Source organism: Ursus arctos, unplaced genomic scaffold, assembly GCF_023065955.2.
Source record: "Ursus arctos isolate Adak ecotype North America unplaced genomic scaffold, UrsArc2.0 scaffold_23, whole genome shotgun sequence".
Lineage (NCBI taxonomy): Eukaryota > Metazoa > Chordata > Mammalia > Carnivora > Ursidae > Ursus > Ursus arctos.
Genome location: NW_026622908.1, coordinates 47,346,174 through 47,370,218, shown reverse-complemented (window position 1 = coordinate 47,370,218; position 24,045 = coordinate 47,346,174). Strand labels below are relative to the sequence as shown.

General features: G+C 44.1%; 1 long non-coding RNA gene across 3 annotated transcripts in view; it reads left to right on the top strand.

The window, feature by feature from the left end:
• Positions 1–24,045, top strand: part of LOC125282564 (uncharacterized) — an 84,119-nt gene that overhangs the window by 43,763 nt on the left and 16,311 nt on the right. The window contains exon 3 of one of the 3 annotated variants that reach the window (XR_008961120.1): positions 6,508–7,435. The exons of 1 other annotated variant lie outside the window; for it this stretch is intronic. This is a non-coding gene — a long non-coding RNA (uncharacterized LOC125282564). Of the gene's footprint in view, positions 1–820; positions 3,160–6,507; positions 7,436–24,045 lie in introns of those variants that run through there. One more of the 3 variants, XR_007189647.2, reaches the window with a different exon arrangement.

The window sequence follows — 24,045 nt, the reverse complement described above, 5'->3', positions numbered from 1 at the left end:
GCTCGTGATTTGTTTTTTGGTTGCTGGTTTTGAAATTTTCCTTTAGCCTCATGCTATTGTCATGTAAATTATTAGGTTTGTTGTCAAATCTGGGAAGATGTCAGACGTTCTCACACGCGTGCCGCAGAACTTCAGGACGCCGGCGTTTCTTTTTTGTGCGGTGCTGTGTTTGATTTTACGTTCTCTTCTGATCGGTTCCATCCCAAGGCCGGTTGGATTACATCCTGCTCGCGGTGGCCTGGCGCGTGCTTTACAGCGTCTTTGGCTGCTCAGTATTTTCATGTCAAATCAGCAGAAGGTTGAAATCTTCCCTAAAATATTTATGATTCACTACTGTACATTAATTGGATTGTCAAATAATTCATGAGCCTTGATTACTTCTGTTGGAAATGTATCTCCTCTTAATGGATTCTGCTGTTGGTGTGACATGAAAATTTTGCTGTAGTTTGTGTCTCTGGTCAGAGTAATTTATAGCTTATACTATCACGCTTACTTCCCATTCTGTTAATCTTTATGAGGTCACTTTTGGTTCCTTCATAAATACATGTAAAGATGATAGAATAAAGTTTGCTTTATTTATGTTCTAGCCAGGGTCCTGGGCTTTCTCACTTTTTAATTAAAATGTTCCACAACGTATTTCCAAACTGCAGTTCAAGAGACAAATCTGTACTTTAGCAGCTTTCGCGTACACTTTTTGTATATTGTGTTCAGATTTCTCTTCTGAATTCTTGAAAATATATTTTAGAGTTCTTAAAATATTGAAGCCGTGTTGCAAAGCTGGAGTGACCTTGTATTGGGTAGATCATCTTGTCCCCTTTAGATTCTTTACAGAGAAAAATGCCAGTCGCCGTGTGAGTTAAATATATTCCAGGTGTGGATGGAAGACCTGTAGCAAGACAGGAAGGAGGCACGTTTAGGGAGTCTGGAGGCAGCTGTGTTCTGCTGTGCTGGGGCCATGAGCTGCACATGGCACGGTGTTCTGCATGTGCACTCGTGTTTCTGAGGACGGCCGGCGACATGAGGCCAGTTCCTGTGCAAGCTTCTCTGACCAATGGCAGACGCTGTCCCATGACTGCTATGAGCATCCACAAACAGTTTCACTTTGTTGAAGAAAATCACAGGTAGGTGGTTTTCAGTTGGTGGAAATGTTTACCATAGTTTATAAGGTTTTCTGTTGTAACAGCAGTCCCCAGTACTTTCCACCTGCTCAGAGCACACCATTCACCACTTCCAGAGGAGAACCTATGACAGTGGAGAGGTAGTTGGTGTCTGGTTTATTTTATTATCGCTTTATTTTGTACACATCCCTATTTGGGTGGGACTTTTGTGAACTCTTTTGGATAAATTCATCACATTTGTTTTTGCATTTTGAGATCTTCTTAAGGGCTCATGCAAAAATTCAGTAATGTGGTTAATTTTGATCAATGCTCCATGTGTCTTTGAGAGAATATATGTTATTTAACTGTTGGGAACTCTGTTCTACATACATTCGGGAGATAAAGCTTTTCAATTAGAGTATTTGAATTTTATGTAATTGTCCTAATAATATTTTATATTTTCTCATAATTATCAAGAGACGTTTGTTAAAAATATCTCATTATAACTGTAGGTGTATCCATTTCTCCTTACAATCCTCCCATTTTTGCTTTACATATTTTGAGTCTGTGTTGATACTTGCATTTGTGTTTGGGAATGTTATATCTGCCTAGTGAGTTTGTCCTTTCATTATGAATTGCTATTAATATTTAAAGGTAATGGCTAAAAGAATATTTTAGCATCATCTGGCATGTTTTGGAGCCATCTTCTTGTATTTGGGAAATTCTTCAGGGATAGTTCTCAGTAGAGGCCAAGCTGTCTCCCAGGATAAAAGGCAGAATGGCCAATATTCTTTCCCCTGACCTTCCGTTCATGAGGGCAAGGACATATGACCAAAGCATGTCCATTTGGAGCAAACTGCCCGGACACTGACTCAAAGACTAGCAATGTAAACAGCCATGCTGGTGGTACTCTCTGGCGACCAGGGCTGGTCATGGCCCCGGTGAGGGCTGTGTGGATGCGTCCAGCAAGGACAGCAGCTGTTTCCACACTAACTGTGGTTTCAGCAGTGGCTCTTCTCACCTCTCAGGCTTCCGTGTTCTAAGCCTGCTGTTTGGGAAGGCAATGCTATGGGTGCTCAACATCATAGTAACCACCCAGAAACGTTTTCCCTGACATATGACTAAAAACCCTGCCCAAATCAACAGAAATAAATGATAAACTTTCTTAAAAAGCCTGGAGTTTTCAGTGGGGGTGGAAAGAAAGAAAGAAAGAAAGAAAGAAAGAAAGAAAGAAAGAAAGAGAAACGAGATTAATACAATGGAGGACATTAAAAAAACGAGGGTAAAGAAAAAGCATGGTGAGTGGAAAGCGTTAAAAAAAAAAAAAAGGACAAAAGAAACCAGTCAGGTATGTCCACAGTCCCAATAAAAAACAATTGATCTTATCATTTCCAAGACAAATTTTCAGGATTTTTAAAAATCTGTTGAGAGAATAGTTGTAAAATGTAATGGCACAGGAATGTTGAAAATAAATAGGAAAATGTACAGCAGGAAAATACGAACCAAAAAACCCAGAGTATATTTATGCTTTAATGTCAGGTAAAGTAGACTTTTAAGGCAAAATTTTACAAGGGAGGGTGAGAGTGAGGAGAGAGGAACAGGAGATGGTGAATATGTCTTTCAAAGGATGTCCTGGTAAGTTGAGTAGGGAAGTAGGGTAATATTTTGAGAGAGAAGTGGAGTCAAGAGTTTAAGATGTGAAAAATAACACCATGGTTTTTTTAGATCGCGGCAACAATTAAACACAAAACTTAAAATTTGCTGTCCTCACCGTTTTTAAGCCTACAGTCAGCAGTAGTAAGTGCATTCGTGTTGTACCATCCACCGACAGAATGTTCCCACGCCAAGTTATTTTATGAATGATAATGATGGAGTGCTTCTGCGGGTGATGCAGGTGAGTGGGGGAAAAGTCTTGGAAAAACACCCTTGGATGGACAAGAAGGGGCAAGTCAGGCTGGGGTTGGCCTAAGGTAGGAACAGGGACTGTTCATCTGCTGTCACAGGAAGTGGGCCAGGTGATGGGCACGAAGCTACGGGAAGTAGATGTGGGGGTGTGAAGCTATGATGGTCCCCTTCTGAGGGTTCAATTTTCTCGGTGAGATAGGAAGCAAGATATTCAGTTGAGAGCAAGGATGGGGGAGAAGACATAAATAATACTTAATTACTACTCTACACAAATATGGAAGAATCTGTGTGGCATGCTCACAGTGTTAGAGGCTATTCAGTACATGGGCATTAGCTTTCTAAACAACCACAGGAAATCAGGATTCTAAAATCACAGACTCTACTACTCCAGATCTTTTTCCACTGTGGACCAACTTACCTTAGCAAGAATAAATAGAGGTAAAGCTAAAGGTAAAGCAATTCTAATTCTGCATTAGAGTCTAAAGCTTATTGATCCTGCTTACCAATTGAGGAATCTTTTTGTACACTTTTTTTGATTTTGCAAAGATTTTTGTTTTTCACTTTTTATTTTTATTTTTTTAATAATAATATTTTTTATTATATTATGTTAGTCACCATACAGTACATCCCTGGTTTTTGATGTAAAGTTCCATGATTCATTACTTGCGTATAACACCCAGTGCACCATGCAATACGTGCCCTCCTTACTACCCATCACCAGCCTATCCCATTCCCCCACCCCCCTCCCCTCTGAAGCCCTCAGTTTGTTTCTCAGAGTCCATAGTCTCTCATGCTTCATTCCCCCTTCTGATTACCCCCCTTTCTTTATCCCTTTCTTCCTCTACTGATCATCCTACTTCTTATGTTCCATAGATGAGTGAAACCATATGATAATTGTCTTTCTCTGCTTGACTTATTTCACTTAGCATTATCTCCTCCAGTGCCGTCCATGTTGCAGCGAATGTTGAGAAATCATTCTTTTTGATAGCTGAGTAATATTCCATTGTATGTTTTTCACTTTTTAAAAATTAGTTTCAGAGGTAGAATTTAATGATTCATCAGTTGCATAAACACCTAGTGTTTATTACATCAAGTGCCCTCCTTAATGCCCATCATCCAATTATCCCTGCCCCCCACCCTCACCCCTCCAGCAACCCTGAGTTTGTTTCCTAGAGCTAACAGTCTCTTATGGTTTTCCTCCCTCTCAATTTTCATCTTATTTTTCCTTCCCTTCCCCTATGTTCACTTGTTTTGTTTCTTAAATTCTACATGAGTGAAATCATATGGTATTTGTCTTTCTCTGAATGACTTATTTCTCTTAGCATAATACCCTCTAGTTCCATCCATGTCATTGCAAATGGCAAGATTTCATTCTTTTTCATGGCTGAGTAATTTTCCCTTGTATATATACCACATCTTCTTTATCCATTCATGTGTTGGTGGACATCTGGGCTTTTCCCATAGTTTGGCTATTGTGGACATTCCTGCTGTAAACATTGGGGTGCATGTGCCCCTTTTAATCACTATGTTTTTGAATAAATAGTGAGTAGTGCAATTTCTGGGTCATAGGGTAGTTCTATTTTCAACTTTTTGAAGAACCTCCACACTGTTTTTCACAGTGGCTGTACCAGTTTGCATTCCCACCGACAGTGCATGAGGGTTCTCCTTTCTTTGCATCCTCACCAACATCTGTTGTTTCTTGAGTTGTTAATTTTAGCCATTTTGACAGGTGTGAGGTGGTATCTCATTGTGGTTTTGATTCATATTTTCCTGATGCTGATTGATGTTGGGCATTTTTTCATGTGTCTGTTGGCCATTTGTATGTCTTCTTTGGAGAAATGTCTGTTCATGTTTTCTGCCCACTTCTTGACTGTATTTTTTGGTGTTTTTTTTTTTTTGGTGTTGAGTTTGATAAGTTCTTTATAGGTCTTGGATACTAGCCCTTTATCTGATAAGACATTTGCAAATATTTTCTCCCATTCTGTAGGTTGCCTTTTAGTTTTGTCGTCTGTTTCCTTTGTGTGCAAAAGCTTTTTATTTTGATGAAGTCCCAATAGTTCATTTTTGCTTTTAAAATGTCTATGCTACCCAAAGCAATCTACACATTCAATGTAATACCTATAAAAAAACTAACAACATATTTCACAGAGCTGGGACAAATAATTTTAAAATTTGTATGGACCCAGAAAAGACCCCAAATAGCCAAAGGGATGTTGAAAAAGAAAGCCAAAGCTGGAGACATCACAGTTCTGGAGTTCAAGCTATGTTACAAAGCTGTGATCATCAAGACAGCATGGTACTGGCACAAAAACAGACACATAGATCAATGGAACAGAATAGAGAACCCAGAAATGGATTCTCAACTGTATGGTCTACTAATCTTTGACAAAGCAGGAAAGAATATCCAATGGAAGAAAGACAGTCTCTTCAACAAATGACATGGGAAAATTGGATAGTCACAGGCAGAAGGATAAAACTGGGCCATTCTCTTACACCACACACAAAGATAAACTCAAAATGGATGGAAGACCTAAATATTAGACAGGAAACCATCAAAATCCTAGAGGGGAACACAGGCAGCAACCTCTTTGACCTTGGCTGCAGCAACTTCTTGCTAGACACGTCTCCATAGTCAATTGAAGAGTCTTGAATCATTTTAACTCTCATGACAATGATTCCTCTGGAGCCACTCATGTTATCAGTGCTGGTGTTTTTTGCCATCTTGTTTATAATACCCCCCAAATCAGTCATGATTTTTTTTGTTAGTCAGCATGATTTATATTTACTCATGTGATGGTTGCTTTTCGTAACCTACTCCTTGCCTCTCAGCTTGATTTCCTTCTTCCTGAATTACATTCTGAATAAGTTATTATCGCAGAGGTCTGATGGTGGGTAAGCTCTGTCAGTCCAATTTAGCTGAAAGTGTCTTTATTCTATACTTAATTATTGACTGATAGTTTAGCTGGGTATAGAATTCCACGTTGACAGAAATTTCTGCTTAGTATTTGAATTTTCCCTTTTTTTTAACCTCCTAGCCGTTTCATTGAGAAGTTTGTTGTCAATTGAATTATTAATTTTTTTCTCTGATACCTTTTAAGATTTTCTATTTGCCATTGTATTCTGAGGTTTTAGTATGATGTGACTAGGTTTGGATTTACTTATATTTTTATTTCTCATGATTTAGACTTGTGATTATTCAATATGAAATTCATTCTTTTATTAATTTTGGATGATTATTGTGTCCAAATATTGAATTTTATCCACTGTCTCTGTACTCTTCTTCCAAAATTCACATAAGATATATATATTGAACATTTTGTTCTAGTCTTCATGTGTCTTAAGGGTCTTTTCAAACTTAAATTATTTTCCATACCGCATTCCAGTTAATTTCCTTTGATATCTCTCTCCTGTTTAGCAATACTCTCTGCGTTGTATGTACTTTTCTGTTTAACTAGCATTTTGGATTTTTAATTTTAGTGACATTATATTTCTTTTTTTTTTAAAGATTTTATTTATTCATTCGACAGAGACAGCCAGTGAAAGAGGGAACACAAGCAGGGGGAGTGGGAGAGGAAGAAGCAGACCCCCAGTGGAAGAGCCTGATGTGGGGCTCGATCCCAGAACCCTGAGATCACGCCCTGAGCCAAGGGAAGACGCTTAAGGACTGAGCCACCCAGGCTCCCCATTGTGACATTATATTTCATATTGGTAATTCTCTATGAACACTTAAAATATTTTTTAAAGCTTATTATTCTTTATGGATGCATTATTCTTTATGTTTTTAATAATTTTAGTTATATGTGTTTATAGCATTTTTTCATATTGTTTTTCTTTTATTTTATGAGTTTAGGTTCCTAATCCTTCTGTTTATTGTAAATACTGACTCTTGCTCATGAAAGTTTATTTTTTAATTTTTGTATTATAAACTCATCTTTGGCAGTGCTTATTTTTCTGTTCCTTTCCCTTCACTCCTAATCCATCACCAGTGCAAATCCTATGTCCTGGGTGGTGGTTTGGATTCCAGTCCCCCAAGGTTGTCCTAATCCTGGAACCTATGAATATGTTACCTCACATGGTAAAAGAGACTGTGCAGATGTGATTAAGAGTCTTGAGATGGGCAATAATGCTGGATCATCCTGGTGTACCCAATGGAATCACCAGGATCTTTATAAGAGGGAATCTTTGTATGAAGGTCCTTTGAGAGCCAGAGAAGGAGACATAACCACAAAACTGGAGACCAGAGTGATGTGCTTTAAAGATGGCAGGAGGATGAGCCAAGGAATGCAGTCAATTTCTGGAAACTAGAAAAGGCAAGGAAATGGATTCTTCCCTTGAGCCTCCAGGGGAGGTGAAGCCTTGCTGACTCCTTTGTTTAAACCTGGTGAATCTCCCAACCTCCAGAACTGTAAGAAAATAAATTGGTGTTGTTTTAAGACATTGTTTATGATAATTTGTGCAGCAGCAATAGACTGTACTACATGGACTATGTGTGGTTACTACTTATCAAAAACAAATCAATAATTCAAAATATATACTTATCTGCACTTAATGTACATTCCCGTTTGCCTAGTAATTAGCCATCAAGAAATATATTCTAAGGGGAAAATTGCAAATGACAGTTTGATTGTAATGTATCTTAATGTGGATCTTTTTGGATTTAATATGACTGGAGTGCTTTGAGCTTCTTGAATTTATACATCCATTATTTCCTCAGATTGGAAGTTTTTGTCCATTATTTCTTCAAATAAACTCTCTGCCTCTTTCTCTTCTGCTGCTGCTGTTGGGACTCCCACAATGCATGTATCAATCTCCTTGTTGGTGACCCATACATCCCTTAGGCTCTCTTCACTCTTTCTTCAATATTTTTTCTTCATGCTCCTCTGACTTGATTTCAACAACCTGTCTTCAAACTCACAAGTTTCCATCTGAACCCCTCTAGTAAATTTTTCAGTTCCATTATTGCAGTTTTCAGTTCCAGAATTTCCATGTTTTTTTGAAAAAAAATTTATTCTCTTTGTTGATATTTTCATTCTCTGCATGCATTGTTTCCCTGCTTTCATTCCGTTTTCCTCTGTGCTCTCTTTTAGCTCATTGAGCATCTTTATGACATTTATTTTAAACTCTTTGTCAGGCAGCTTATAGCTCTCTATTTCTTTAGGGTTGGTTGGTTTCTAGAGTTTTATTTTATTCATTTGGTTGGTCTGTGTTTCCATGTTTCTTTGTATGACTTGCATTTTGATTGTTGTCATTGAGACTTGGTTATTTAAAAGACGACCATGCCTCCCACTTTTACTGACTGGCTTTGTGCAGTGGGTGACGTTCACTGATTAGCCTAGCTAGAGGTTCTAAGATCTCTCAAACCTTTTCTGAGGTTATGTTTTCTTGGGGTTTGTGTGTGCGTGCTTTCAGTCATCTCAAATTCTCTAAGCAATTTGTCCCTGCTTCTCAGAAACCTGTAATCTCTGGAACCCCCTGGCATCTGCTCTGGAACTGTGGCTCTAATATGTCATGTGACTGTGTATGCTTGCATTGGCTTTATTTGTGTGTGTGTGTGTGTGTGTGTGTGTGTGTGTGTGTGTGTGTGCGCGCATGCAGTGGCTTCTAAACAAGGCTACCAGTCCAGTCAGTGACGTGTGTCGGGCAAGACAGATGCCAGTGCTGAGACATCAGATTGTTCTTTGTTAATTATCAGTTGACATTGTTGGAAAGTTTTCCTTTTGCCATGAACATATTTTATTTTTACTGTTTATTTTTCTTTTATGCCAAATTTATCACTCATTTCTTTAGTGGCCAGCTGAATTTTGTGTCATGCTTAGAAAGAACTATTCTATTCCAATATTACTTAAAAATTCCTATTTTAGTTATTTTATGTTTTTATTTGTTTATGTCTTTACTCTGTATGGAATTTATTTATTTATTTATTTTTTAAAGATTTTATTTATTTATTTGACAGAGATAGAGACAGCCAGCGAGAGAGGGAACACAAGCAGGGGGAGCGGGAGAGAAAGAAGCAGGCTCATAGCGGAAGAGCCTGATGTGGGGCTCGATCCTGTAACGCCGGGATCACGCCCTGAGCTGAAGGCAGACGCTTAACCGCTGTGCCACCCAGGCACCCCTGGAATTTATTTTTGGACGAAGAGGTGAAGTAAGCATCCAATTGTAATTTTCCTAGATCCCACATAATTGTTTTAATACCATTTATGGAACAATATTTCTTCTTACAAATTTGAAATGCTATCTTTTTCATGTAGATATTTCTCATGCATGTTTGATTCTCTTTCTGGTGTCTCTTCTTTTACATTTATCTGTTGGATTTTCATGTGTTTATGTCAAGTTGTTTGAGTTATCATAACTTTGTAATAACGTTTGATATCTGGCCCCTTTCCTTTTTAGCATTTTCATGGCTATTATTTTCTGTATATTTGTTACAATCAGCAAAGCTACTTAAATACTTTCTTGGTATATTTATTCAGATGAAATGTCTAGATTAATTTAGGAAGAATTGACTTGATTATAATATTGAAACTTCTTATTAAAATAAGAATTATCTATTCTTTTATTCCTGACTCTTTTTAGGTCTCTCAGTATGTTCACATTTCCTTCACATAGATATTTAAAGACTTTTATTAAAAATTGTACTGAAATACAAATTCATGGAGAAATATGAACATAAGACAGCTTGCTGAATTTCCACAAATGGAATACACCTGTAACCAGCATTCAGACTTAGAAATAGAACATTACCAGACCACAGAAACTCTCTTTATGCCCCCCCCCAGCCACTTCCCCCCTAAAGGAACCCCTATACTGACCTTTAATGAAATAGATTAGCTTTTTTTGTTTTTGTTTTTGCATGTGTGCTTTATATAGAAGGGGTCATACAATATATACCCTTTTGTCTGGCGGCGGCTTCTCCTTCTTCTTCTTCTTCTTCTTCTTCTTCTTCTTCTTCTTCTTCTTCTCCTCCTCCTCCTCCTTCTTCTTCTTCTTTTTAAGATTTTATTTATAAGAGAGAGAGTGAGCATAAGTGGTGGGGGAGAGGGGGAGAGAGAAGCAAACTCCCTGCTAAGCAAGGAGCCCAATGTGGGTCTCAAATCCCAGGACTCTGGGATCATGACCGGAGCCGAAGGCAGATGCTTAACCATCTGAGCCACCCAGGTGCCCCTGTCTGGATTCTTTTACCCAACGTTATGTCTGTAAGATTCTCATTGCCACGTAGTATCCCCACTGAGTGACTATGCCACAAATAAATGTTCTTTCCTGTTATTAGTGGACATCTGGACAGTTTCAGTTTTTAGTACTAGAAGTGCTGCTTTTCTGTATAGACTTTTAAAAATGTTTCTTACAAGGCTCATATTTAATGGGTGGGTTTTCTTTGATTATATTTCTGTTTGTTATGTGTGAATAGAGAGATATTAATTTTACATGTTAATTATATACCTCGCCCTCTATCTGAATGCACTTACATTTTGAGTATTTTTCATTTGACTTGTTTTGTTTTTTTTCCAGTAATACAATGAAACCATCTGTAAATAATGGTAATTTTTCTTTCTCTTTTTAACTGTTATATTTTGTGTTTCATTCTCTTTAATAATTATATTGAATAATGCCACCAAAGCAAGGAAAATAATACTGACAATAGTGAAATCAGAGTAAATATTGCCAAATTACTTTCAGGAAAAATAATTGCACCTGTTTTTACCCCATCAGCAATGCACAGATGTTTTTTTAATTTCCCATTGGAATATCTATTAAAGAAGCATCATGGAGACAGAGGGAGCTTGAGTTAGAAATGTGTTTATTTAGAGCTGTCACAAGGCCCAATCTGGACATTGGTAGGTGAAAAAAGCACGGGTAAATTAGAAGGAAGTGCCAGAGTTGGCCCTGGTGATGTGTGGGCAAGGGGGGAGAGTGCTGCATACCTCCCAGGTCTGGACTCCAGCCATTGACTTTGTGGCATTCCCAGGCTCAGCCAAGTCCCACGCATGGGGCAGGGGTGATGACGCTGAGGATCAGGGTCCTGAGGGGACTGTAATTGTTGAGGGGGAAGGAAACTACTCTTCTCCAAGGCAAATGAGGCATGGGGGTCTAGAGTAGGACAAAAGAAAGATGCACTTTTCCTTCATAATCTGGGGAGAAACCCCACTGGGACTGAAGATTTGGGCTGTCAATTCTGGAAAAGATGGATTTAGATCTGCAGTTAGTGACTTCGGCATGGAGCACTGATCATTCCTTAGATCCTGGATCTGTGGGAGCCACTTGAGGTCCGTGGACATAGCCTCAGATCTTGCACTGGCAGCAGATGGGGACGCAGCAGCTGGACTGGGAACAACAGGGTTTGCAGCAGCTGGACTGGGAGCAGCAGGGGACACAGCAGCTGGACTGGGAGCAGCAGGGCTTACAGCAGCTGGACTGGGAGCAACAGGGCTTACAGCAGCTGGACTGGGAGCAGCAGGGGACACAGCAGCTGGACTGGGAGCAGCAGGGCTTACAGCAGCTGGACTGGGAGCAACAGGGTTTGCAGCAGCTGGACTGGGAGCAGCAGGGGACACAGCAGCAGGACTGGGAGCAGCCACAGGAGCCACAGCCCCCCTTGGAGCCCCCACATGAGCCACAGCCCCCCTTGGAGCCCCCACAGGAGCCACAGCCCCCCTTGGAGCCCCCACAAGAGCCACAGCCCCCCTTGCAGCCCCCACAGGAGCCACAGCTAGAGCAGGAACAGGCTGGCACACAGCAGCATACAGGCTTGCAGCAGCAGACGGGCACACAGCAGCTGGAGCCACAGCCCCCACAGCCGGAACCACAACCCCCACAGCCGGAGCCACAGCCCCCACAGCCGGAGCCACAGCCCCCGCAGCCGGAGCCACAGCCTCCGGAACAGCCACAGCAGCTCATGGTTCTGGTGGGTTGAGGGTGGAGCAGGTCAGAGGAGCAGGTGCAGAGGACAGGTGTGCAGGTGTGGAGCCTCCTGGGCCGGGAGCCCTTTATATACCTGCCCAGTGTCAGGTGAGATGCTGGGCACAAGGTCACTTCCTGGTTTCTGCTTGTGCCATTTTTCTGGAGTGATGTCTTCTTGTGCTTCAAGAATCCATGGCCCTCTGTTGGCTTTCATCCAACAGATGCCTTCCTAAGTTTCTAAATTTGTCTTTTCCCCCATCTTGTGTATTTCCTGTAAAAAGGAACAGTTCCAGGATTTATGATGTTTCTAGTTATCTTTTAACTACATGTAATTGATGGATCCAGACATCTTTCCCACCTTCTCTGTATTTTGTGGTATCAAAACTGTCCCAATATTTAATTTTAGTATTTCATTTTTAAAAATGAGATTTTTGTAGGGGCACCTGGCTGGCTCAGTTGGTAAGTGTATGACTCTTGATCACAGGATTGTGAGTTTGAGCCCCATGTTGGGTGTAGGCTTTACTTAAAAAATAAATACGTAAAAATGAGGTATTTGCAAAGGCAACAGAAGCAAAAATAAAGAAGTGGGACTACATCAAACTGAAAAGCTTCTGCAGAGCCAAGGAAACCATCAACAAATGAAAAGGAAACCTACTGAATGGGAGAAAATATTTGCAAATTGTTTATCTGATAAGGGATAGTATCCAAAATATATAAAAAACGTATACAACTCAATAAAAAAACATCTGATTAAGAAATGGGCATTTTTCCAAAGAAGACCTACAGATGGCCAACAGACACATGAACGGATGCTCAACATCACTGACTATCAGGGAAATACAAATCAAAACCACAATGAGGTATCACCTCACACCTGTCAAATACCTAGAATCAAAAAGACAAGAAACAACAGGTGTTGGTAAGGATGCAGAGAGTGGGAACCCTCATGTACTGTTGGTGAGAATGCAAACCGGTGCAGCCACTGTGGAAAACAGTATGGAGGTTCTTCAAAAAATTAAAAATAGAGCTACCATATGATCCAGTAGTTCCACTTCTGGGTCTTTGTCCAAATAAAATGAAAATACTAACTTGAAAAGATGCCTGTGCCCCCACATTCATTGTAACACTATTGACAACAGCCAAGATATGGAAGCAACCTGTGTCCACTGAAGACGAATAAAGAAGATGGGGTGTGTATCAACAGTGGAATATTACTCAGCCATAACAATAAAGAAATCTTGCCATTTTCAACAGCAGGGATGGACCTTGTGATCGTCATGCTCAATGAAACAAGGCAGTGGAAGACAAACACTGTGTGATCTCACTTACATGTGGGATCTAAAAACAACAACAACACCCCCAAACCAAGTCCATAAACGCAGGGAACAGACTGGTGGTTGCCGAGGTGGGGCTTGGGGGTGGGCAAAATGGGTGAAAGGGCCAAAGTTACCAACTTTCAGTTATGAAATAGGTAAGTCCTATGGATGTGGTGGACAGCATGGTGGCCAGAGTCAACAATACTGTGTTGCATGTTTGGTTTTTTTTTGGTTTGTTTTGGAGAAAGAGAGAAAGAGAGAAAGAGAGAGAGTGGGAGAGGGCAGAGGGAGAGAGAGAATCTCCAGCAGACTCCCTGCTGAGCGTGGAGCCTGATGAGGCATTTGATCCCACGACCCTGAGATCATGACCTGAGCCAAACCAAGAGTTGGACGCTGAACTGACTGAGCCATCCAAGTGCCCCAACAATACTGTGTTGCATATTTGAACATTGCTGAGAGTACTTCTTGGAAGTTCCACCATGAGAAACGGTTTTGTGACCATGTGTGGTGATGGGTGTTGATCACACTACGACCACGTCACAACGGGTACAAACACTGACTCATCGTGCTATACACCTGAAACCAAGATCATGTTACATATTATATTTGAATGAAAAACGCAGTCTTAGTTAAATAAAAGCAGAAAATTAGAGAAGGAGGGGCGCCTGGGTGGCTCAGTCATTAAGCGTCTGCCTTCGGCTCAGGGCGTGATCCCAGGGTCCTGGGATCCAGCCCTGCATCGGGCTCCTCCACTGGGAGCCTGCTTCTTCCTCTCCTGCTCCCCCTGCTTGTGTTCCCTCTCTCGATGGCTGTCTCTCTCTCTGTCAAATAAATAAATAAAATCTTGAGAAAAAAAAAGAAAATTAGAGAAGGAAACAAATCACATAAAACTCCCCACTCCCAAGACTGCTAAGATCTTGGATGATCCCATGGGCTTTAAAAAAAAAAAACCAGACAAATCTCATGGTCTGTCATCCCAAGTCACTTGTGTTGTTGAGCTCTCTGAAGTAGTTTCTTCACTAGTCAGATAAGAGTTACCCAAGCCCTTGTCCTGGTGAGTGTGATCTGTCCCTCTTCAATGCCATGCATGCCCATGAATCCCAAGGCATGCTTTCTGTCCTGCACACTGGCCTGGTGGCTGCCCTCATGCTCCCTCTGACCCATGCTGCAGACTTCTGGGTTCGCTCTGCCGTTCCTTTGGATTGGTCTGTGCTCACAGGGGAGAAACTTCAGGGTGACTGGCTTCTCCCTTCACTGTGGGGCCTCAAGCAGACTTCCTGATGGCTGCTATGGATGAAGAAACCCCATGGCCTGGTCTGCACCATCACAATCCACTGATGGTTAGCCCTGCAGGGTGGTGGAGGGGCAGTCTGCTAGAGGACAAGACTTTCATGGTCTCTGAGGTTGTTTTAGTTGTGGGAAAGGGGAGATGGCTTTAGGATTCATATAAAGTGGTTAGTAGGTTGTCTGGCTGGTCAGAGTCTTGAAAAGAGCATGACTGGAAGCTTGGTGGCAAGGAATGGGCACGGAGTGTGAAGTCACTCATGTCCCGTGTAAGTGCCCTGCAGAGGGCATGCACCTTGGGGGACCCACCTGTACGCAGGCAGACAAGGCGACCCATCCTGTGGGATGCCTTCCTGTTTGTACCGTCATTCCTGGTTCTTTTTGCAGGGCTGCCATTAACGTAGAGATGGAAGCCACACGTGGTTTCCTTTCATGGGGGTTGACCCGTCATGTCACGGAGCGCTCAACCTGCCTTCATCATGAGCCAGTGCTGAGCCCCTGTGTCTTCACTCTGTGGTTAGAGGTGGGGTGTGAGAATTCAGGCTTGCTTCTGGCATAGGTGATCCACCGACTGGGGCCTGCCAGAGGCTCCACAAAGTGTGTGTCTGCCTCAGACACTTCACGCACCGATGGGTCTGTGTGCTCACACAACTCAAACGGCAGGCTGTATTACAGCCTGGTTCTGGAGCAAAATTCTTTGGTCAGAGCTCTGCTTACAACTGAAGGTGTTTACTTAATGGTTGAGAGCAACACACCCAAATGGAGTGCATGTGAAAATCCTAAAAGGCTCACCAAATGGTGAATTTTGGAAGGTGCGGCAACTTTGCCTCAATTCAGAAGGAATATTTTGACGCTTCTCAGACCACTGGATCCATAAAAACCATGCCCGTATCACAGAGTTTACCCCCACCCTTGAGTATACCTGTGTCTTACCGAGGGACTGAGGGTGCTTCTCCCGGGGGTAAAGCATTACTGCTGGGCTAATTAACATGGTTCCAACATGGAGCAGTCCAGTGTCATGTTCCTGGACACATAGACAGTTGAGACAGTTGTGGAGAATATTGTGGTGGTGGGCTTGGTCTAGCCTTGAGGAAAACAGCGGAAGTGTGTTGCTGCCCTGATGATCTCTGCTGCCTGGGCTTCAGGAGAAGACATCTGCCAGGTCAGTACTGGGTCTCAGGTCAGAGATTGTCCAGAAGAGCAGCCTCGACTGGCATCACCACACACTTGTTTAAACAATCCACAGCCTTTGTCCAAGACCCATCAAGATTTTGTATGGGCCAAACAGGAGAGGTACATGAGGACGGGCAGGGATTGTTAGTCCTGCATCTTCCAAATCTTTACTGGAGGCACTAATCTCTGGATTCCCCTGGGGAAGCTGTATTGACTTTGGTTCAGTGTTTGTGGTGTGTGTGTGTGTGTGTGTGTGTGTGTGTGTGTGTGTACATGCACACATATTGAGATAAAATTCTGGTGGGTTTCATTTTGCTACCACACTATCTCTTGTTCTGGCTTCTGGTTCTCAAGTTCCATGATCAGTAGTCTTTTCCTGTTATCTCTTCCCTGTGGGCAGGCAGACAGATGATGGGTCCACAGGCCCACGGGACCCACTGTAAGGCCCCCCAAGGCCAAGACCCATGCTCCTGCTGACTTCCGCAGGCCTTTACTCTGAGTCGTGCCCCACTGTAGGATTTGGGGCCCTAAGGACCAGCATTGATTCAGAGCTGGTATCTGGTGGCCCTCTAGAATATCCAGGTTTATCCCTTTTTTCCAGGGCAAGTCATGGCTGTGGGTTCCTCCAGGGAAGGCCTAGGAGAACAACCATGTCTGTGGCTGTGCTGCAGGGCCCTCCTGCAGGGGGATCTGGCTTTCCTGCCCATCAGTGGGCTCTGGACCTGTGATTTGACTCAGGTTTAGGAACTTGGCTAGAGGCTGAAAATCTTCACCACGGTGCTTTGAATCACATTTCTGTCACTGGACCTAGAACTTTCCTGATGATGTAGATCAAGTAGCATCTTAGCAGGGCTCCCACTCCTGATCAGCTACCCCCTGCTACAAATCCCTGCATTTAAAGCACACTCAGTCTCATTGTTCCCTTGTTGCAGATTACTGTGATGAGTGGGACACTTGCCCCTGACAGCTAAGTGCCAGCATCTGGTCTCTGCTGTGCTGGGATCTCAGGGGCATGAGGGGGTCTGGGACTGTTGTAGTGGCCTCCACAGTAAATATCTCCGGCCACAAAGAGCTTTGCAAGGACACTAAGACCCTCCTCACCAATGCATTTCTTCATCTCTACAGGGACACTGCCTCCTGACCCCACCAGGAAATGTATTGGGTGGGGGGGGGTGGAGGGGAGCAGGCAAGCCATACCTAATCAACCCACTGAAACATCCTCATCTCCCTGGACCCTTAGGCCCCTTCCCTTACAGTGGGGGCTGGCAATACAGCCCACTGCCCGTTTTTGTCAATGAAATTCTACTGGAATACAGCCCTGCCTGTTCATTTATGTATTCTATGGCTGGTTCTCAACCCAACGGCAGAGTCAGGTAGTCCCACACTGACCTGATGACCTGCAAAGCCTATGGTGTTTACCACCTAGCACTTCACAGAAGAGGTTTGCCAACTCAGGCTCTACTGTGTGCCGGCAAAGTTCGGGCATGTCAGCCTTCCTGGCTGTGGGCCACTTTTGTGCAGTGCAGGCCTCCGACATCCAGTCCAAGAGGTGGTTCACACCAAGCCCTTGTGCTTGAGCCACCACACTAAAGCTTTAATGCCAAGTGCACCCATGTGGCCTGGCCCTATCTGACTTGTTATCCTCGCTCATTCCAACTTTCCAGACTCTCGATAATAGAGCTGGCAGCAACCTGCCCCTTCTCGGTTTGTGGACTGTCTCCTCCTGGGGTAAGTCTTTCTCACCTCCACCTGCATGGTCCTGGAGCTCCTCTTATTACTGCTACAGCTGTGCACCCTCATGTTCAGGCCTGAGCACAGCCTTCGCCAGTGCTGCCCACAGATCAGTGGCACCATGAGGGCACTCTGCTGACTCTGCTTCTCAGGGTCTGCTTCTACCATTGTTGTTGCTCTTAAATGTCTTGCACCATAACATCACAACAACCACAAATGAAATAATTCTGAAAATAAAGAAAAATTACCCATCACTCTATACCCTCCAATTACTGCATTCTGATGTTCATGTGCAAATCAATTTGTTAAAAATGGAATTGTCGGAAAAGATGTGACAAACCTCTATACACCAAACCCTGCTCTTTCATCCAAAAGCCGTTGCAAAATCATGGAAGGGGGTGATCTGGCTAATGAAAAAATGCCTGGGGTATTGGGATATTGTGCATGCTCAGAGTGGGGCTCAGAATGGGGCTGCTGCCACACTCGCTAAATGTGATTTTATGTTGCATTAATAGCCACACGGGCCCAACCAAGGGACGAATGATCCTCTCACCCTGGATTTATCAGTCCATATTAGTTTTTAAAAAAAGATTATTTATTTATTTATTTACTTGAGAGAGAGAGAGCAGAGAGAGTGAGAGAGAGCATGAGCAGGGAGGAGAGGGAGAAGCAGACTCCCCACTGAGCAGGGAGCCTGACGTGGGACTCGATCGCAGGACCGTGAACTCATGAACCGAGCTGAAGGCAGATGCTTAACCGACTAAGCCACTGAGACGCCCCTAGTTTTTTTTTTTTTAGTAGACTATTTTTAGAGCAATTTTAGGTTCACAGCAAAATTGAAAGGAAGGTACAGAGAAGTGCTTCATTTTCCCACTCACGATCTATGTTGAGATTCATGACTTAGGTTTATCGTTTCCTGGTCTCTCCCAGAGCAGTCAGGAGTGGCCACCCTCACCCACAGTGGTCTTGGTGACCCCTGCTGCCCCTACCATTTGAGCTTGCCCCCACCCACGTGGCCCGAATCCAGGGTTGGTCAGAGCAGGGAAATGTTTCTCTGCTGGCACTGCAGACAAATGTGGGCTGACAAATACCACTGTCAGTTTGCTTCCCCATCCTCATCCTCTGCTCTTCTTCTGGCCCTGCACCCCCCAGGGGACCAGGAGTGTTTTTCTTTCCCCAGAGGAGACCGTGGTACAGAAAACATAGGTCAGACTGGGGCAGACACTCATTCAAGATTTTGATGATGAAAGTGATGGCTCCTGCTCTTGAAAAACACATGGTCGCACACACTTACACGCTTGCATGTACACACACGCACACACTTGCACACATATGCACACCCACCCACTCAGGCATACACCCTTACATGCACACACACACATGTGCACACGCTCGTGCACAAACCCTTACCCACATGCACACATACCTGCACACCTGCACATGTAGCACACACTCTTACACTCATGCTCACACACAGGCACATGCTCACACACACCCTTATGTGCACGTATGCACACACATGCACACCCACGCACACACCCTCACACACACACGTACATACTGTCATACATACCCTTACATGCTTGCACACACAAACCTGCACACATACACCCTTACACAATGCATGCTTACACACACATGTACATGCATGCACACGTGCATACACACGCACATCCCTCTGGTATCTGAGGGCTTCAGACTTTCAGAACTTGAGGAGAAGAAATGGGTTTCTGTGCAGAGAGCTCACTCTTTCCCTGATTAGAAAACGGCTTCTGTGGAGAGGGTCTGGTTGCCTCCAGGATGCAGGCACTTTCAAAGCATGATAGATGGATATAATGGCATTTCCAATTTGTTTTATAAGATTTGGAAATATAAATCCCTTTAGAACGAATAGCAAACCATTAAACCAACTCTAATGTTATCCCATTTTTTTAATAAAAATTTTTATTATGTTAGTCACTATACAGTACATCTCAAGTTTTTGATGTAAAGTTCCATGATTCATTACTTGAGTATAACACCCAGTGCACCATGCAATACATGCCCTCCTTACTACCCATCACCAGCCTATCCCATTCCCCCACCCCCCTCCCCTCTGAAGCCCTCAGTTTGTTTCCCAGAGTCCATAGTCTCTCATGCTTCATTCCCCCTTCTTTTCACCCCCCTTCCCTTTCTTCCCCTACCGATCTTCCTACTTCTTATGTTCCATAAATGAGTGAAACCATATGATAATTGTCCTTCTTTGCTTGACTTATTTCGCTTAGCATTATCTCCTCCAGTCCCGTCCATGTTGCTGCAAATGTTGAGAAATCGTTCTTTTTGATAGCTGAGTAATATTCCATTGTATATATGGTCCACATCTTCTTAATCCAGTCATTTGTTGAAGGACATCTTGGCTCCTTCCACATTTTGGCTATTGTGGACAATGCTGCTATGAACATTGGGGTGCATATGGCCCTTCTCTTCACTACTTCTGTATCTTTGGGGTAAATACCCAGTAGTGCAATTGCTGGATCATAGGGTAGCTCAATTTTTAACTTTTTCAGGGACCTCCCCACTGTTCTCCAAAGTGGGTGTACCAACTTGCATTCCCACCAACAGTGTAAGAGGGATCCCCTTTCTCCACATCCTCTCCAACATTTGTTGTTTCCTGGCTTGTCAATTTTTGCCATTCTAACTGGTATAAGGTGGTAGGTATCTCAATGTGGTTTTGATTTGAATTTCCCTGATGGCTAATGATTTTGAACATTTTTTCATGTGTCTGTTAGCCATTTGTATGTCTTCATTGGAAAAGTGTCTGTTCATATCTTCTGCCCATTTTTTGATTTGTTTATTTGTTTCCCATGTATTGAGTTTGAGAAGTTCTTTGTAGATCTTGGATACTAATCTTTTATCTGTAGTGTCATTTGCAAATATCTTCTCCCATTCGGTGGGCTGCCTCTTAGTTTTTTTGACGGTTTCCAGCTGTGCAGAAGCTTTTTATCTTGATGAAGTCCCACAAGTTCATTTTATCTTTTGTTTCTCTTGCCTTTGGAGATGTGTCATGAAAAAAGTTGCCATGGCCGATGTCATAGAGCTTGCTGCCTATGCTCTCCTCTAGGATTTTGATGGACTCCTGTGTCACATCGAGGTCTTTCATACATTCGGAGTTTATATTTGTGTATGGTGTGAGAGAGTGGTCACGTTTCATTCTTTTGCATGTAGCTGTCCAATTTTCCCAGCACCATTTATTGAAGAGAATGTTTTTTTTTTTCCACTGGATGTTTTTTCCTGCTTTATCAAAGATTAGTTGCTCAAAGAGCTGAGGGTCCATTTCTGGGTTCTCTATTCTGTTCCATTGGTCTATGTGTCTGTTTTTGTGCCAGTACCATGCTGTCTTTGTGATCACAGCTTTGTAGTACAGCTCGAAATCCGGCAACGTGATGCCCCCAGCTTTGTTTTTCCTTCTCAACAATTCCTTGGCAATTTGGGGCCATGTTGTTTAAGCAAAATTATATCTAAGACCAATGGAGAAGGTCACTTTGGGTTCCCTGACTCAGAAACAAGGGGGGCAGCCTTATCTTCCCGTCTATTTCCCAGTCTAAAATTCCGCCCCCAAACTACTCAAGAGTGTTGGCTGGTCCCCACTCTCTCTGCCTTGGCTGGTCTCTATCCCCCTGCAGTGTCCAGGTGCCCTGGTGGCTGCCTGGACCTTTGTTGTCCTCCAGGAACCACAGTCCTGGTCGCCTCTGGGCAGGTGCCATGCTGTGTTCTTTCCTGGGCTCCAGATCCTCATGTGGTGCATTCAATGGGTGCTGAGCACACCGTGTTGCATGGAGGAGAGGGTTACTGGATACCCTGGTGGGACTCAGGAAGTGCAAAGGAGGGTGCACTCTAGGGAGAGGACAGAAGTGGGAGATTAACAGAAGTAGGAAGGAAAGAATCACACTATCACTAGGACTTGTGGGGAATGGATATGTTTATTTAAAGGACTGACAAGGTCAAGAATCTAGAATCCACAGACTGTAACAGGCAGGGAATTAGAGCAAATCGCATCAGGAGCTTGCCTCAGGGAGATGCCCAGGGACTGGGCTGTGGCTGGGAGGAGCAGAGATCAGAATGTCTTGGTAGACTGCAGTGACTGGGGAAAGGAGGTGGTTGAGAGCCTTCCTGGATGAGATGATGGGTGGCAAGGGGGTGGACCCCTCTCAGGGGTTGTGGGCATGCTATTCCTTCCCCAAACACACCTGCTTCCCATTCCATAAAACAGCAGGCCAGTCCTGTGATTCGGGGGTTTGAGATGGAGAACTGACCTCTGCCCACGGCATTGGATCTACAGCTAGTGGGTGTGTGTGCTAAAGAATCAGATCTTGCGCTGGCAGCAAATGGGGACACAGCAGTTTGACTGGGAGCAGCAGGGTTTGCAGCAGCTGGACTGGGAGCAGCAGGGGACACAGCAGTTTGACTGGGAGCAGCAGGGCTTACAGCAGCAGGACTGGGAGCAGCAGGGGACACAGCAGCTGGACTGGGAGCAGCAAGGTTTGCAGCAGCTGGACTGGGAGCAGCAGGGGACACAGCAGCTGGACTGGGAGCAGCAAGGTTTGCAGCAGCAGGACTGGGAGCCCCCACATGAGCCACAGCCCCCCTTGGAGCCCCCACAGGAGCCACAGCCCCCCTTGGAGCCCCCACATGAGCCACAGCCCCCCTTGCAGCCCCCACATGAGCCACAGCCTCCCTTGGAGCCCCCACACGAGCCACAGCCCCCCTTGGAGCCCCCACATGAGCCACAGGCCCCCTTGGAGCCCCCACATGAGCCACAGCCCCCACAGCTGGAGCAGGAACAGGCTGGCACACAGCAGCACACGGGCTTGCAGCAGCAGACAGGCACACAGCAGCTGGAACCACAGCCCCCACAGCCGGAGCCACAGCCCCCACAGCCAGAGCCACAGCCCCCACAGCTGGAGCCACAGCCTCCGGAACAGCCACAGCAGCTCATGGTTCTGGTGGGTTGAGGGTGGAGCAGGTCAGAGGAGCAGGTGCAGAGGACAGGTGTGCAGGTGTGGAGCCTCCTGGGCTGGGAGACCTTTATATACCTGGGTCGGGTGAGATGCTGGGCATATGGTCACTTCCTGGTTCCTGTTTGTGCCACTTTACAGCAGAAAAATTCTGAGTGTTTTTTTAGAATTTAATAATGCACATGTTCTGGTGTTTACAAGAACCCTCTGGTGTGTTTCACGTGTTTCTGCAGCACACGCTTCCATCACCTGACAGGGCTTGTGTTTCAGGTTTTGCAGAGAGCAGAACCAGTGCCTCAGGGCCCTACTGGTCATCACCCTGACACAACTCCTGATCCTGTCTGGACCCTAAACTGTCTTGACAAGATCCCAAAGAGCACATGAGAGGTGGGCTCAGGGTGTGGAGAGTTGGGAAGCAGAAAGCCACTGTGGCGGTGGGAAGCGGGAAAGGGTCTGTCCTGTTCATCTCAGGGCAGCAGGTGCTCGTGGGAATTTGGAGCAGGTGGCGCTCATGACTCTGGGCTGGGAACCTGGTGGCAGAACCCGGACTATTCACGGTCCTTCTTGAACTGCATTGTTATAGTTTTCCTTTGACTTTAATCTCCGGGTGTGGTAGTGCTGACAGATGTCTTCAGGCATCTCCTGGACTCCACACATGTTCTTCCTTACTTCTATCGTGAGCAGCAGCTGGACTTGCCTTTGGGAATTAGGATCAGTCATTGCCGTCAGTACAAAGCCCTTTGGTTGCCTGTTGACTCCGAGGCACGAGGGGCCCAAAGTGGCCAGGTGGCCGCCTGAAACTCCAGTCCAGTGGAATGGTTGTGTGTCCCTGGTGGAAGCATTTCTCCCTCTGGATCTAAGATATTCTGACCAGCAGAGCACAAGGTCGTGGGGATCATGGGGATTGGAAACAAACATTTTGCTAGCGTGTCTGTAGGGAAAATAGTGAGGGAGGATGTGGTGGCAAAAACCACCTGTGCGTCTTTCAAGTCCTTGACAGTGGACACTCTCCATAGAGTCCCTCAGGAGCACAACCTGCCTTTCATATATTCTCTTCCCAGGGACAGGTGTCTGGTGGCTCCACCTGGTTTTTCCCACCGTTACAGCCCTCAACCCATAGACCAGGGAACCACGTATGAGGACATTTCTCCCCAAAAAGTTTTTGATTGCTTGAGGTTTTGAAATTAATATTCAACTTGTTAGCATTACAATTTATTATTTTATTTATTTAAAGATTTTACATATTTATTTGAGAGAGAGAAAGAGAGCACATGAGTGGGGGTGGGAAGGGCAGAATGAGAGAGAGAGGGAGGGAGAAGCAGACTCCCCACTGAGCAAGGATCCCAACATGGTGCTCAATCCCAGGACCCTGAGTTCATGGACTGAGCCAAAGGCAGACATTTGACTGAGCCACCCAGGCGCCCCCAGTTTAGGGTTTCTACTGACATGACTCTGAGTTCACGGATTCTTTCCTCACCATGTCTCGTCTACTGATGAGCCTGTCAAAGACTTTTTTCATTTCTGTCAGGTGCATTTAATCTTAGCTTTTCTTTGATTCTTTCTTAGGATTTCCTTCTCACTGCTTACATTACCCATTTGCTCTTTCCTGTTTTCTTAGAGCATTGCCATATTGGTCATAGTTATTTT